This window comes from Hydra vulgaris, chromosome 12 (genome assembly GCF_038396675.1).
Source record: "Hydra vulgaris chromosome 12, alternate assembly HydraT2T_AEP".
Classification (NCBI taxonomy): domain Eukaryota; kingdom Metazoa; phylum Cnidaria; class Hydrozoa; order Anthoathecata; family Hydridae; genus Hydra; species Hydra vulgaris.
The window spans coordinates 33,368,441-33,381,906 of record NC_088931.1 but is presented as its reverse complement, the minus strand read 5'-3'; the positions used below and the strand labels follow the sequence as shown (position 1 = coordinate 33,381,906).

At 31.0% G+C, this 13,466-nt stretch overlaps 1 long non-coding RNA gene across 1 annotated transcript; it reads left to right on the top strand.

The window, feature by feature from the left end:
• The first annotated feature begins 4,009 nt into the window (after nt 1-4,009).
• LOC136087722 (uncharacterized) lies at nt 4,010-6,754 on the top strand. The gene is made up of 3 exons (XR_010642009.1): nt 4,010-4,746; nt 4,943-5,741; nt 5,825-6,754. It is a non-coding gene; the product is annotated as an uncharacterized LOC136087722 (long non-coding RNA).
• Nucleotides 6,755-13,466: the final 6,712 nt, after the last annotated feature.

Here is a 13,466-nt window from a genome sequence, read left to right as displayed (position 1 = left end):
TATAAATCATTTCATTTTAAAATTTTTCTTTTACAACATCTTTATTAATTTTATAATTTTATTGTCTTCTGTAAGTTGTTTTACTAAAAATTTCTACTTATGTTTTTTAAATAAATTTACCGTTGCGTAGTTCATAGACGACCCTCTAACTACGTTGAGGACGCATTATTTATTAAAAATTCAACCCCCCGTTCCCATGTAAAGGTTTTTCAAAGCATTAAAAAAACTTTTAATTAAATAAATATTACTTTGTTACATAACATAATATTGATTTTTTAAACTCGAGAAATTTTTTGTTAATAAAAAAAGAAATTATGTCTTTAGAGAGAGATAGAGAACAAGAGAATCGAACCGCGTACATACTCATTGTCTTTAACACTCCTGCCCTAAAAGGTGTTAATGCGTACAAGTACACATTAGCACCTTTTAGAGCAGCCTGCTCCCCCATACTGGCGTACGTAATTTATGGAAGCCCTCATATAAAATGATCACTAATTATAAAATCTAGAACTTAACATTGCTTTAAATTCGTTAAAATTAAATAAAACTGCAGGTATATACGATACCTGTAGTAGGGTAGTGGCAAATGTCTTTTCGATGACAAATAAATCTACATTTAAAATTTTCAAGTCTTTGAATAAAACAGGAGTTGTTTTAGACAAATTAAAAGTAGCTAAAATTGTACCAATATTTAAAACCAGTAAATTATATTTAATTGATAATTGTAGACCTATCTCGGTACTCCCTACCTAACGAGTAATCTATAACAGACTGTACGAATATTTAACTCAAAAGAAATCCTAAATTAAAAACAATTTGGTTTCCAAAAGCAATATTCAATTGAACACGCAACTCTAGATTTAGTTAGTAGAATAAGTGATTACTTCGACAAAAAACAATTTGTTTCAGGAATCTTCATAAACTTGGCAAAAACGTTTACTTGTACAACTTATACGTTTACTTATAGACCTGGCAAAAAGTCCCTAAGACCTTTGGCAAAAGCGACACTGTAAATCATAATATTTTACTTAAAAAGATGGGTTGCTATAGGATAAAAAACATCACCCTTGACTGGTTTTTAAAATTACCTCAGAAATACTCAAACCATTTATTATAATTATAACATTAATTATAAACACTTAAGACTACTAAGAATAGAGCTTTGTTACCCCCTACGATGATATTTTTTTATTTTCTTAGCTACTTTTAGTTATCTAATGAATACATTTTAACACATATAAATTTTAACAACTATTCTTTAAACTTAGAAAATCACTTTTTTTAGACGCGTACAAATAAAAAGCCTACAAAAAAATATTATTTGTGCGAAAAAATGTTTAAATTTTTAATTTTTTGTACTACCTATTGGTGTAGAGCTGTGGATAATTATAATTGAAGAGCTAAGTCCATTTTTTCTGAAATTAATTTTTTTTTAATTATCTGATGATTAATTAAAAAGGCATAAGTCTGACTATTTTATTAAGGACAGAAAATTGTACATCATAATAATTATCAAATGAAAATTATTGATATTTTTTAATTGGTCACGAGTCTTATAATAAAACAAGTTCAAATCAAATGATTTTGCTTTGGACTTGTTTTATTTTTTATTTTTTTATTTTATTTAGGTGCCCCAAGAAGTCTTTACGGACGTATCACAGAACACCGTGGATGAGCATTTAGTTAGAAGTTTACGCCTCCTTCCTAACCGATGTCGAAAACCTTGCCCAAAGTTGGATTTTGAATCACGGAGCCTTTGTTTCTAAGGCAAGTACGCTACCACTGCACCATGGCTACTCACAGAGCACCGCGGATGAGCATTTAATTGGAAGTTCACGCCTCCTTCCTAACCGATGTTGCAAAAATTGCCTAGAGGTGGGTTTGAACCACGAATTCTTTGTTTCTGAAGCAAATGCGTTACCACTACGCCACGGTTGCTCTCATATGATGAGCCACATCTGCTCTCAGCAGTCTCAGCTACTCTCAGCGCTCTCAACTGCTCTCAGCTGGTCTCAGCTGCTGCAAGCAGCCTCACGGCTGCTTTATTGCTATTCAACTTCTAGACAAGGTCGCAAAAAGTTTAAAAAAAGAACAGGAAAAGCTTGAAAGATATTCATCATTTAAAAAATTACCAACTATAGCTTGCAGGCACAACGACAAAAGATGTAAAGCATTATGTTTAAGCAACCTGGATATTTTAAGTAAGTTCATTTTATGGAAATGTTTATCTTTTTTGTGGTTCAAGATTGTTGATACTAGTAAGTTATGAGTTTCAAAAAAAATAAACATTATCCTATTAGAATTAGAATTTTTTGTTTTTTTTTGTTTCTTTATTTCGCCGTTTAATAATAGATACAGTTTCTAAGTATATAAATAAAAATAAATATTGTCGGGGCAAGAAGAGACTTATTTAGCCTTATCACCGAGCCCCATTCTCACGTATTTACAAAAACCGTAATATTTAAATATCTATAGTTAACAAACTATTTATTAAAAAAATATAAAAGTAAAATAGATAACAATTCGTTGTCATTTAAAGAAAAATTTAAAGAATCAATATTTAAGGAAAGAGTACGATCAAGTGAATAAGTAAAAATAAATAAGCTTAAAACTTTAAACTAAGATTTAAAAATAAAAAGTAAATAAATTAATATACACAATAGAAATAACATAAATAAATTAGTATACTTCATAGAAATAATGTAAATAAATTAGCAAACGCCATAGAGGTAATACCATAATTAAGGTAATGAAAAAAAATATGCTGATACACTCAGTGACATAATTTTTATATTAATTATTTCTTTGTATTTGAGTATTAATTTAAAAAAAAAATAAAATCGGATATTTTAAAATCCATAAGTAAGATAGCCTGTTTTGATTCATTTTTAAACTGCTCTATACTATTTTTATGTGTATTTACAATCTTGGGAAACATTTTCCACAAGTAAGGTCCACGATATAGAACTGAATACGAAGTTAGTTTTGAATTATATTTTGGGACAAAAAGTTGTTATTTGAAACTTTTGTTGAATATTTATGAACTATTTTTTCAAAATTGGATTGAAATAATTTAGGAGATAATCCTATATTTGTTTTATACATGAACATTAAAACTTGGTGTAAGTTGATTTTAAATATATTTAATGCCTCAGGTATACGCAGAAGAGGCTCACAAGGCACAGTTCTATCAGCTCCAAAAATCGTTCTGCACGCGTGTTTTTGTTTACAGTGCAATTTTTTTAATTTTGTATGGTTTGTACTTGCCCATGCAATATTGCAATAAATTAAATAACAATGAATAAAAGAAAAATATAAACTTTTTAAAGAATTATTGTTTAAAAATTGTTTAGTCCTTGGGGTCATCCATAAATAATGTCAGTAAATATAGGGAGGGGGGGAGGGAGTGCTGGAAAGTTTGACACTAATTGACAATGGGGAGGGGGGTGTTGAGGCCAAAGTGATGTCAATTTACATTATTTTTTTAGTTTTAATGAGCAGATTTTAACGTTATTTACATCTACTAAATGGTATAGAAATGATATTTTGTTTGTGGGGAAATTAATATTAAATGGGGGGAATTTGATATTATATTTTATTAAATTATTTATAATATAATATTATAAACTAATATAATAAATTTCACAGAGACATTAAATAAATAACAACTACAAACGTAAAATAAAAATCACTATCGTTTTATTAATATATTACCGTTTGACTGCGAATCAAATTATGTTAGAAATATCAACTCTTTGTATATAAAATTTACAATCGTTATTCGCTCCCAAGGGGATTATAAAATGTGGTTCAAAGTAAACTCATAAATTTGTCATTTTTTGAAATTAAATTGTCGTTATTTCAAATACGAAACTCTTATTGCTCTATAGTTGATTGTAAAACGTGATGCAATGCAAACACATAAAGTCTATTGAAAATTCGAAACGCTAATTTCTCCCTAGCGGGTTGAAGAAACACTTTTAAAAGGCTTGCGCTAACGATGAGTAAAATTATTATTCTGATTGTGATGTAAACAATACTAATAAATCAATATTAAAATATGGATAAAACTGCATTACTTAACTTATTGACGGTCTCGTATGGAAATGCTCATCTCAATAAAAAAAAGGCTAATATCCAGAAAGCTGTCCATAGTATATGGAATTCATTAAAAGAAGAGAAACTGGTGCATAAGGATCTTGAATCATGAATAATGTATTTAATCAATTTATTTAATGAAAAGGCAATGAAGTTCAAGAGCAAACAATTATTATTTTGGGCCGATACTCCAAAACAGTCTGCCCCCACGTATACTCCACTTGAATTTGACAAGAATTCCTCACAGTTTGTTGAGCCCACCAATGAGCGATCTGTTATTGATGATCAACAAAGTGCATTAACTTAGAGTTTGTTGACCACGAAAAATCAAAAAAATGCAAGAACAGTGGCTCAAGATTGACTCAATTCTGAGATTGCAGCTTTAAATTGTGAAGCTTCTGGACTGAAGACTAGAAAGAGAAGTGGATTCATTGCTGAAGCTGAAGAGGATGATTTGAAAAAGAAAGAGACTAGAAAGAAGAAACTAGCTCATCTATGTAAAGAACTGGCCAAAAAAAAGTATGATCAAGCTCAACAGAAGAAAACTAGAGAACTTAAAAAAGCTAAAATGGAGGAAACCTGCTTGGAGCATCCAGAAGTCAAATAAAAACTAAAAATGATGAAAGACGTCGGTCAGAGGTTCTTCGGGTAATGATAGCTTAGCTATGTTTGTTAATATTGTATTTGTTAGAATTTTACTCTTTGTTAGTACTTTCACTATTGTAAATATCCTTGAAATGTTAACAACTAATTTCAAGATTTGATTTGAATATAATTTACGAACTAAATCCCATTTTCCCTAAAAAAAGTTAATTAAATCCAAATATATTTCTTTCTTATTTAGAGCATTAAAACTCTCGACGAATTGACATCCGAGATGAACAAAATTGGATTTGCAATCAGCAAGAGCGCCCTCTCACTCGTCTACTTCCGAGAAGTTACGGAACATTAGAAGGCGAAAGGCACGTCAAAACAGTCCCTGTTAGATTGATCAGTCCTCAGAATGAATCTCATTTAAAACATGTTGACGGACTCTTTTGCAGTTCAACTATAAAATATCTGGAAGAAGTTTGTTCTACTTTAGGACCAGATGAAGTTAACAGCAGCCAAAAAACAGGCGCCGTTGTTGATGCATTTGGAGTACCGGGTAACTCTCCCAGACCACGACTGGGTCGTGACTGCTAAACACAAGCTTATACCATCTGTATACGTTGGAATTACGATCAAAAAAGATGGTCTCGGAAAAACAGATGCTGTTACTTATTCTGGATCTACCTACATTGCTGTTCGATTAGGAAAATACGCATCCTCGACCGCCTTCGCTCATGGACTAGACTTTCAGCGGCTCTTGGATATCAAAGAATTCGACTCTATTACCAGAGATCCTTAAACTAATATGGTTAACCCTATCGTTGTGTTTAGCGTCGATGGAGGAACCGACGAAAATCCCAGATGCCAGAAAGTAATTGAAATCGGGATTCACCATTTCTTGAAGAATAACCTTGACGCTCTTTTCATCATGACGAACACTCCAGGCCGCAGTGCATTCAACAGAGCTGAGCGACGAATGGCATCTCTAAGTAAAGAATTATCTGGGGTGATTCTTCTGCACGAACATTGCGGAACTCATCTTGATTCTCAAGGTAATTACATTGACAAAAGTTAATTTGTAAAAATATTAATATAATTTTTAACCTATAATAACCAACATTTCTTTTTAAATCAGGCAGGACAATAGATGAAAATTTAGAAAAACAGAAATTTGGTTTTGCCTGGACAGTCTTTGGCTGATATACAAATTGATGGTTATCCAACCATTGCAGAGTATATTGATCCAGACAAATCAGAGATAGAGTCAAGGAGCCTTTTATTACAAGATCAACTTTGGATTGCCAACCATTATCGTACAAGTCAATATTTAATTCAAGTTACGAAATGTGAAAATTGTTCTTGTTGTCAACTATTAGAAGCTCTTACTTTACTCTAACTAGAGCAAGATTTCTTCCGCCACCTGTCCCTGTCAACCAAACAAAAGACGGGCTCAAAGCAGTAGATGTCTCGGAAAGAGCAAAAGAATTGTTTCCATCATCCGTTTATATGCTCATCGCATCAAACATTGAAAGTATTCTTCCTCGTACTGCCAAAGGATTTCCAATTTTGTCGTATGATGCGTTTTGTCCATCAATTCAGTCTAGCCTAGCTGATAGAATCTGTAAAAAGTGCAATATTTACTTTGCCTCTCAAGTTATGTTGAAAAAGCACACTTCTATCCATTCTTCTGCTATAACACTCCCTGTAATCAAAAGGGTCCAACCTGTTCGTATTGCTGCCAAGCGCCAGACAGAATTTTTGGCAGTCATCGCCTTGCAGAAGAGTTCGGAAACTGCTGAATGGTTAGATGAAAATGAAGTTGACGCAACGAATTTGATTGTACCTCAAGAATACGATATCTTTTTAGAGCGCGAAGAACATTTACTACCTATTGTTTTAATCGATGATCACTTCAACAACCCATGGGAAGATTATATTAAAGATTTATAATACTATTTGCTTAGTTGATTATTTAATGAGATATCGACTATTATATAATATAATTTGATGAGATCTACTATTATATAAATGTATAATTTAGTCAGAAATAAAATCAATGGTTTTTAAGCATTTTTATTGCTTTGTTTTTGGGGGGAGTACACAAAAACTGACATCATATATAACGGGGGGTTGGCCAAAAATTGACAGTTTGACAAGGGTGGGAGGGGGTCGAAAAATTGAGAAAAAACACTGACATCATTTATGGATGACCCCCTATATATCATAGCTAAATTTTTTAATATTTTATTTTTAATACTTTTTATATGTAAACTCCAACGTAAATGTTCATCTAAGATTACGCCTAGAAAGTTTACTGAGTTTTCTCTTTTAATGTTAGTGTTATTGATTATTAGATTAGGCAATTTGATGGGAATATTTTTTGATTTATTTATTTTGTGGAACAAAATAAATTTGGTTTTATCCACATTTATAGAAAGTTTATTACTTACAAACCACTCATTAACTTTCGATAATTGTTCACTTATTGTTTCAAATAGTGTATTAATATCTCTGTGGGAATAAAAAAGGTTGGAGTCATCTGCAAAAAAAATTCAATTTAATAGAATCTGCAAAAAGAATACAATTTAATTAATTTAATTTTTATTTCTAATAACATGTAATTAATAGGATATTTTTGTTAATTGCAATAAATTTTATTTAGATTTTTTCAATTTGCTCTACAAAGTAAAATCAAAAGTGAAAGAAGACGGGTTTCTTTTAAAATTTGTAAATGTTATTCAAGTAAAAAGGCGCAGACTCAGGAATGGCAAGTTAGTTTTAAAAAAATATTCAATTAGATATAAAATCGCTGACTCTACATTAAAACTTTTCCAGTTTGTAAGAAAATTTTTATGTCAATTACTAGTGTTGGAAGAAAAAGATTGCAGAATACTTTGAATTACTTTTATAAAAATGGGTGTATGCGACTAAGTTATAAACAAGCTGAAAAAGATAGAGAAATAACTAACTTCATAGTGGATTTTAGTAGCCGACTTAAAGGACGTGCTTCACATTATGGCAGAGGAAAAGTGTCAGATTACATCTTGTACCTGAACTAAATATTGTGAAATTATTAAGAAACTGGAAACTTTTTACAAATCAAAGTAGCATTTCATCGCTTTCAAAATTTAAGAAAATTTTTTACCAAAATTTAATATTGGATTTCGAAATCCAAGAACAGATATCTGTTCTTTCTGCGAAACACAAAAAGATTTGATAAAAAAAACAGTTGACATAAAAGTAAAGGCTGGTGAATATGCTATCTATCGTTTGCACTTATTAAGGGCAAAAAACTTTTATTCTCTTTTGAAAGAAAAAAATAAAAACATTACTAAAGTTTACTTCGATATGCAACAAAATTAACTAATACCCAAACTAAGTGTAAGTGAGGGGTTTTTTTCTCGACAAATTTGGCTTTACAATTGAACATTCCCTCAGCGTGGTAAAGGATCTAACGAAGTGTCTTCAGCCCTGATTCATTACTTGTCTAGCTTAGAAAAAGAGTAATTTAATGGACGAGGATCAATAAAAAAAATTAAACTTACATTTATTTTCAGATGCTTGTTCATTGCAAAACAAGATTTCCACTCTTTTTTTGTTGTTTTTTTCAAAAGTTATTATCATGTATGCAGTTGTAAAATATTTTTTTTCTTATCAGAAATCATAGTATTTTACCTCCTGATCGAGCTTTTGGTCGTATTAAAAAAGTGTTACGCAAAAAAGAAATTATTATTTACCTATAGAATATTACAAAATTTTTGCAGATCATGAAACTGTCCAAAAACTAGGAAAAGACTGGTTTGTAAAAGATAACCATAAAATGGCTAAGCAAACTCTAAAAAGTAAACGACCATTTTCAATGAGGGATCAGAGAATCAAAACTTATTCCAAAAAGCAGATTGGAGTGCAAAACACATTTCTGCAGATCCTGATTTTGTTTGTAAGTTATCAAAAAAAAATTTTTAGCAATATGAATAAGCAAAAAGAAAACCATTTGAAAATAAAGTGAAAAAGGGAAAAAAAATAGATGTGAAAAAGTTAATGGCTTTTTTTGAGGTACCTGAAGATGCAAAAGACTTCTATGCTAACATTCTTGCATAAGTGTCGACAATATGAAATTAAATTAAGTAGATGAACTTGATGAGAATGACTCATTTGTTTAAACTTAATGAAATGTTTTGTTTAATTTTTATGTTTGTATCCTAATATTTTATGTTTCTATAAGAATGCTTGTTGTTATTTTATTATTTGTAAGATCAAATAACTAATCATATGTAAGCTGAATTTTTTTTTAAACTTTTTAACAGTTATCTAGTCGTTAAAAAAAAAAACTACCATTTATTTTATTCAAATATTGCTATTTTATAAATATTGTTTTTAACGTTTTATTAATTACACTAATAAAATGTTAAAAACAATTTGTAAACATTTTTTTTTCCGAATAATTGGCTATGGCCACAAAAATATATTTTTCCCTAAAAAACGCACCATCCGCAAAACCTCTCACATTTCAAAGAATTAAAAAGTTATTTAAAAAAGAAAAAAACTTTTGGAAGTAAAACTAATTTTATTAAAATTACAATAAATTGCTGAAATAAAAAAAGTTATGTAAATATTTCGTCAGATAATTGTTTTTTTTTGTTTACTCAAAATATGCGATTAGAAAAACGCTAGTCAATTGCATATTTAGAGGCGCGGCTAAAAAGGGTGAGGGTTCAATTCCCGATGATATGACCATATCAGTCAATTTATGCGTGCATAAATTGACTTATATGGTCATATCATAGTTGCAGTGTACATATATTTTTATATATGCATATATATTTATTCATCTTCATAATAAATGATTTACAATATTTTTTTAGTTAAGATGTGACGGGGGAAGGGAGAAGACAAAATTCTCATCATCCAGCCCCGTTGTATCATTTACATAATAAACAAAAAAATAAGCTATCATATAAAAAAATATTACTATCTCAGTAAAATATTATTAAATACTTTTAAATAAAAAGTGTTTCATTTTTTTTCCTTCCGAAGACAATACAACTTAAAATTAAAAAAATAAATAAAATTTAAAGATAAGTAATAATCTGAAGGGATGTAAAAATTGATTGAATTAAATATGGGGGAAGTAGAGTGTACATATATTCTTTTTTGCTCTCCTATAGTTCGATATAAAGTTGTATAAATTAAGAGTGACTAAATGGATAAATAACATCCGAAGATATATTCAATTTTTGATAAATATATTATTTAAATAACTTCTTTAGCTATTGTCGCTGTGCAGGTTATATTAACATTTATGCTGATGCGTATTAACTATTATTGTTGTTTAATAATTATTATATTATTATTTTTACTTAATAACTATATTATTGTTAATTATTTTTTAATCGATGATAAATTGGCTATACCATCGACTAATAAAGCCGTAGACGTAGTGGACTGTACATTAATCGACTAGAGTTTAGGTCAATTTTTAAAAAGTCAATTCCAAATTATGTTAAATTGGAATAGCCACAGTCGAGTGGTTAAACCCTTTAGCCCCTCTTTCCCTCTTCTCTCATTGCTTAACGTAATTTGTGGGCAATCCCTAAGTCATATATGTCTTAACTACGGTAATATTTTACATATTCGAGACTATTTTTGACATTATTGTAAAAAGTAGTATTTAGAATTAGGTTTTTATATGTTAGGGGGACTTAGTGTTATCTATAAGGGGGAATTAATATTTATTTTTTATGAGGGGGATTTATTTATTCATTTTTTTGGAGCTTATTTTATAGTTTTTACAGAGAAACTTATTTTCACGCCTGCATTTAGGAATCAATTCCAATTTTTAGTTCGAATGCTTATTTAACACTTAGACTCCCTTCTTAAATCTAATAACTTCTGATCATCAATATGGATTTGAGTCTTCTCGTTCTACGGCTGATTTGTTTACAGTAATAACTGATAGGTTTTATCGTGCATTAGATATATGTAGAAAGACTAAGGCTATCGCTCTCGACTTTTCTAAAGGTTTTGATAAAGTTTGGCATTTTTTTTTGATAAAGTTTGGCATGCTGGTCTTCTCCATAAACTCTCTTCTTACGGTGTGTCAGGTAACATCTTGAAACTATTAAATTCTTTCTCACCATTTATAGTATAAAAGTTGTCCTCGATGGACAGCACTCTTCCTAATATCCTGTAATTTCGGGGTTCCTCAAGGTTCCATCCTTGGCCCTATACTTTTTTAAATTTACATTAACAATCTCCCAGAAATTCTCACATCTAAGGTGGCATTTTTTGCTGATGATACTATCATTTATTCTTGTCTTGATAAGAAGGCAACACTCTCTGATTGCTTGGGCATTTGAGCTTGAAGATGATCATATATCTGCTACAGCAAGGGGCTCTCGGTGGCTGGTGAACTTTAACTCAGATAAAACTCAACTTTTTTCAGCCAATCATTATTGCAATAACCTAGATCCTCATATATTTATGAACGGTAATGTACTCGACGAGTCATCTACCCTTCATCTTCTAGGATTAACTCTTACTTTCAATTGTTCTTGGAAATATATCATATCCATTGCAAAATTATTATCTGCTAAGGTTGCATCTCTTTACTGTGCTCGCTACTTTCTTACTCCGGATTCTATTCTTTATCTCTTTAAACCTCAAATTCTTCCTTGTATGGAATACTGCTGCCATATCTTGGGCGGATTTTCAAATGATGCCCTTTCTCTATTAGACAAGGTGCAAAAACGCATTGTAAACATAGATGGACTCTTGCAGCCATTATCACATTGTCGTAATGTTGCTCCTCTTTCTCTTTTCTATAAATACTATAATAGCACTGCTCTAAAGAGTTTGCTTCTCTTGTACCATCTACTAAAATACATTCCTGTGTTACTTCCCAACAAGAAATTTCCATGTAAGCCGTATATGGCAATTGCACGTTAATCATATAATTTACCACTCTCTTTTATGGGATAACTTTGGTGCGTTCCATATATGGCTATAATGTTTACCCCACTAAAACCACACTAAATAGGAACGAAAATCGCACTTTATTTTGGTGTAAATGTTTCATGTGGCCCACGTTTGGTAAGCATATGTTAGCCATATATTTACCACTCTCCTTTATATTATGCCCATTAAAGCCACACTAAATAAGAACAAAAGCCGCATTATTTTCCTACAAGAAAGTTATAACAAATGCATAAAAAAATTGTTTTCTGTTACGGTTAAACTTGAATTTTTTGTGTTTTTAGTTATTTTGAAAAAAATTTAAGTGAAGAAATTAAAGTTTTGAAATGCCAAACAAAGCAAAATCTCACACTGAGTGCCGAAACTATGTTTGCATTCTTTGCATGTCAAAAAGTGACCGATCACTGACACCCTTTCTGATAAGCAGACTGACAAAACATTCACCAGAACCTTTGGACTTAAATGATGATAGACTTCCACATGGGATGTGCACAAACTGTTTTTTCCATCTTCAGAAAATTGATGAAGGAAAGGCTACAAAGCCTTTTCCTAACCTCTATGACTTTTCTTCCATCCTTGTGAAACAACCCACACGAAGTTCACCTGATTGCAACTGCATCATTTGCAAAATTGCAAAAACCAATGCAAAAACACCATTACCAATGACCAGCAATGTTGTCCCAGAGAGAAGCCCTCCCACAGTTCATAAGAGATCTTCACATTGTCTGACAATAGTTGGACTAGGATTACCACATCATTGTACCCCTGCAACAAGACGGGTCAACCTACTAAGGCCAGCAAAAGAAGACAAAAGAGGTTGTGGCTTCTTCCTGTTGAAAACACATGATTCATCACCCAATGGTACTGTTCGATTTAGCCAAGCAAGTGGAGGTCCTAAATTACCACTCAAACTTGGTATGTCCATTTGATTAATTTAGAAATTATTATTTTCTTGTTTATGCCTTAGAAAACCAATACTCATAAATCCACCATTCAATTTTTAATAAATATTTAATTTTGTTTTAGGAAAAGCAGCACCAACTCAACTTTTCAAGGAACCACTTCCTGCTGAAAGCTTGGTGAAAGTTCAGCTTAATACAGGGTTATCCAACAATCGCATGAAACAACTTGCTTCAACACTAAACTTCATCAGCCCTCTAGGAGCTGTTAAGCCTTACTTTGCTAAAAAATTTTCAGAACAAGGAAAGTTGCTCAATGACTACTTCACTGTTTGAAAAGTGAAATTTTCCAATTGTAATACAATCAGAGAAGTTGTCTATTGCAAGGATGTTGCCAGCCTACTGCAGTTTGTGTTATCTGCACGAAATGTTTCTGATCAGCCTCTTGTTAAGATTGGAATTGATGGGGGTGGAGACTTTCTTAAGATCAGGCCTGGATTAACCATTAGGCAAACAAGGCATTTGTCTTGGGCACCAAGCGTTTGGGGGCACCACAAGTCCTCAAGAAATATTTTTTTTAAACAAATCCAGAAACAACTGAAAAAAGAACAAGTGTTATGAAAATGAAGAAATACATTATAATAAAAATTTACATTCAAGTTTGGTAAAATCTTGAATGCTTAAAAATTAAGCTATGAATGAGCCGGTTTTTTCTATTTAGGTTTTTTTTAAACTAATTTTTTTTTTCGCGCTTTAATGACTTTTTTTTTTTTGCGCTTTAACGACTTCACTTGAGGATATTTTTTTATTAACAACGTGAAACTATTATTAAAGCTGTTTTATCATTTGTTTTATCATTTTTATTGATTCTGGTATTAATGAATTATTTATAGGAGCTTGCAC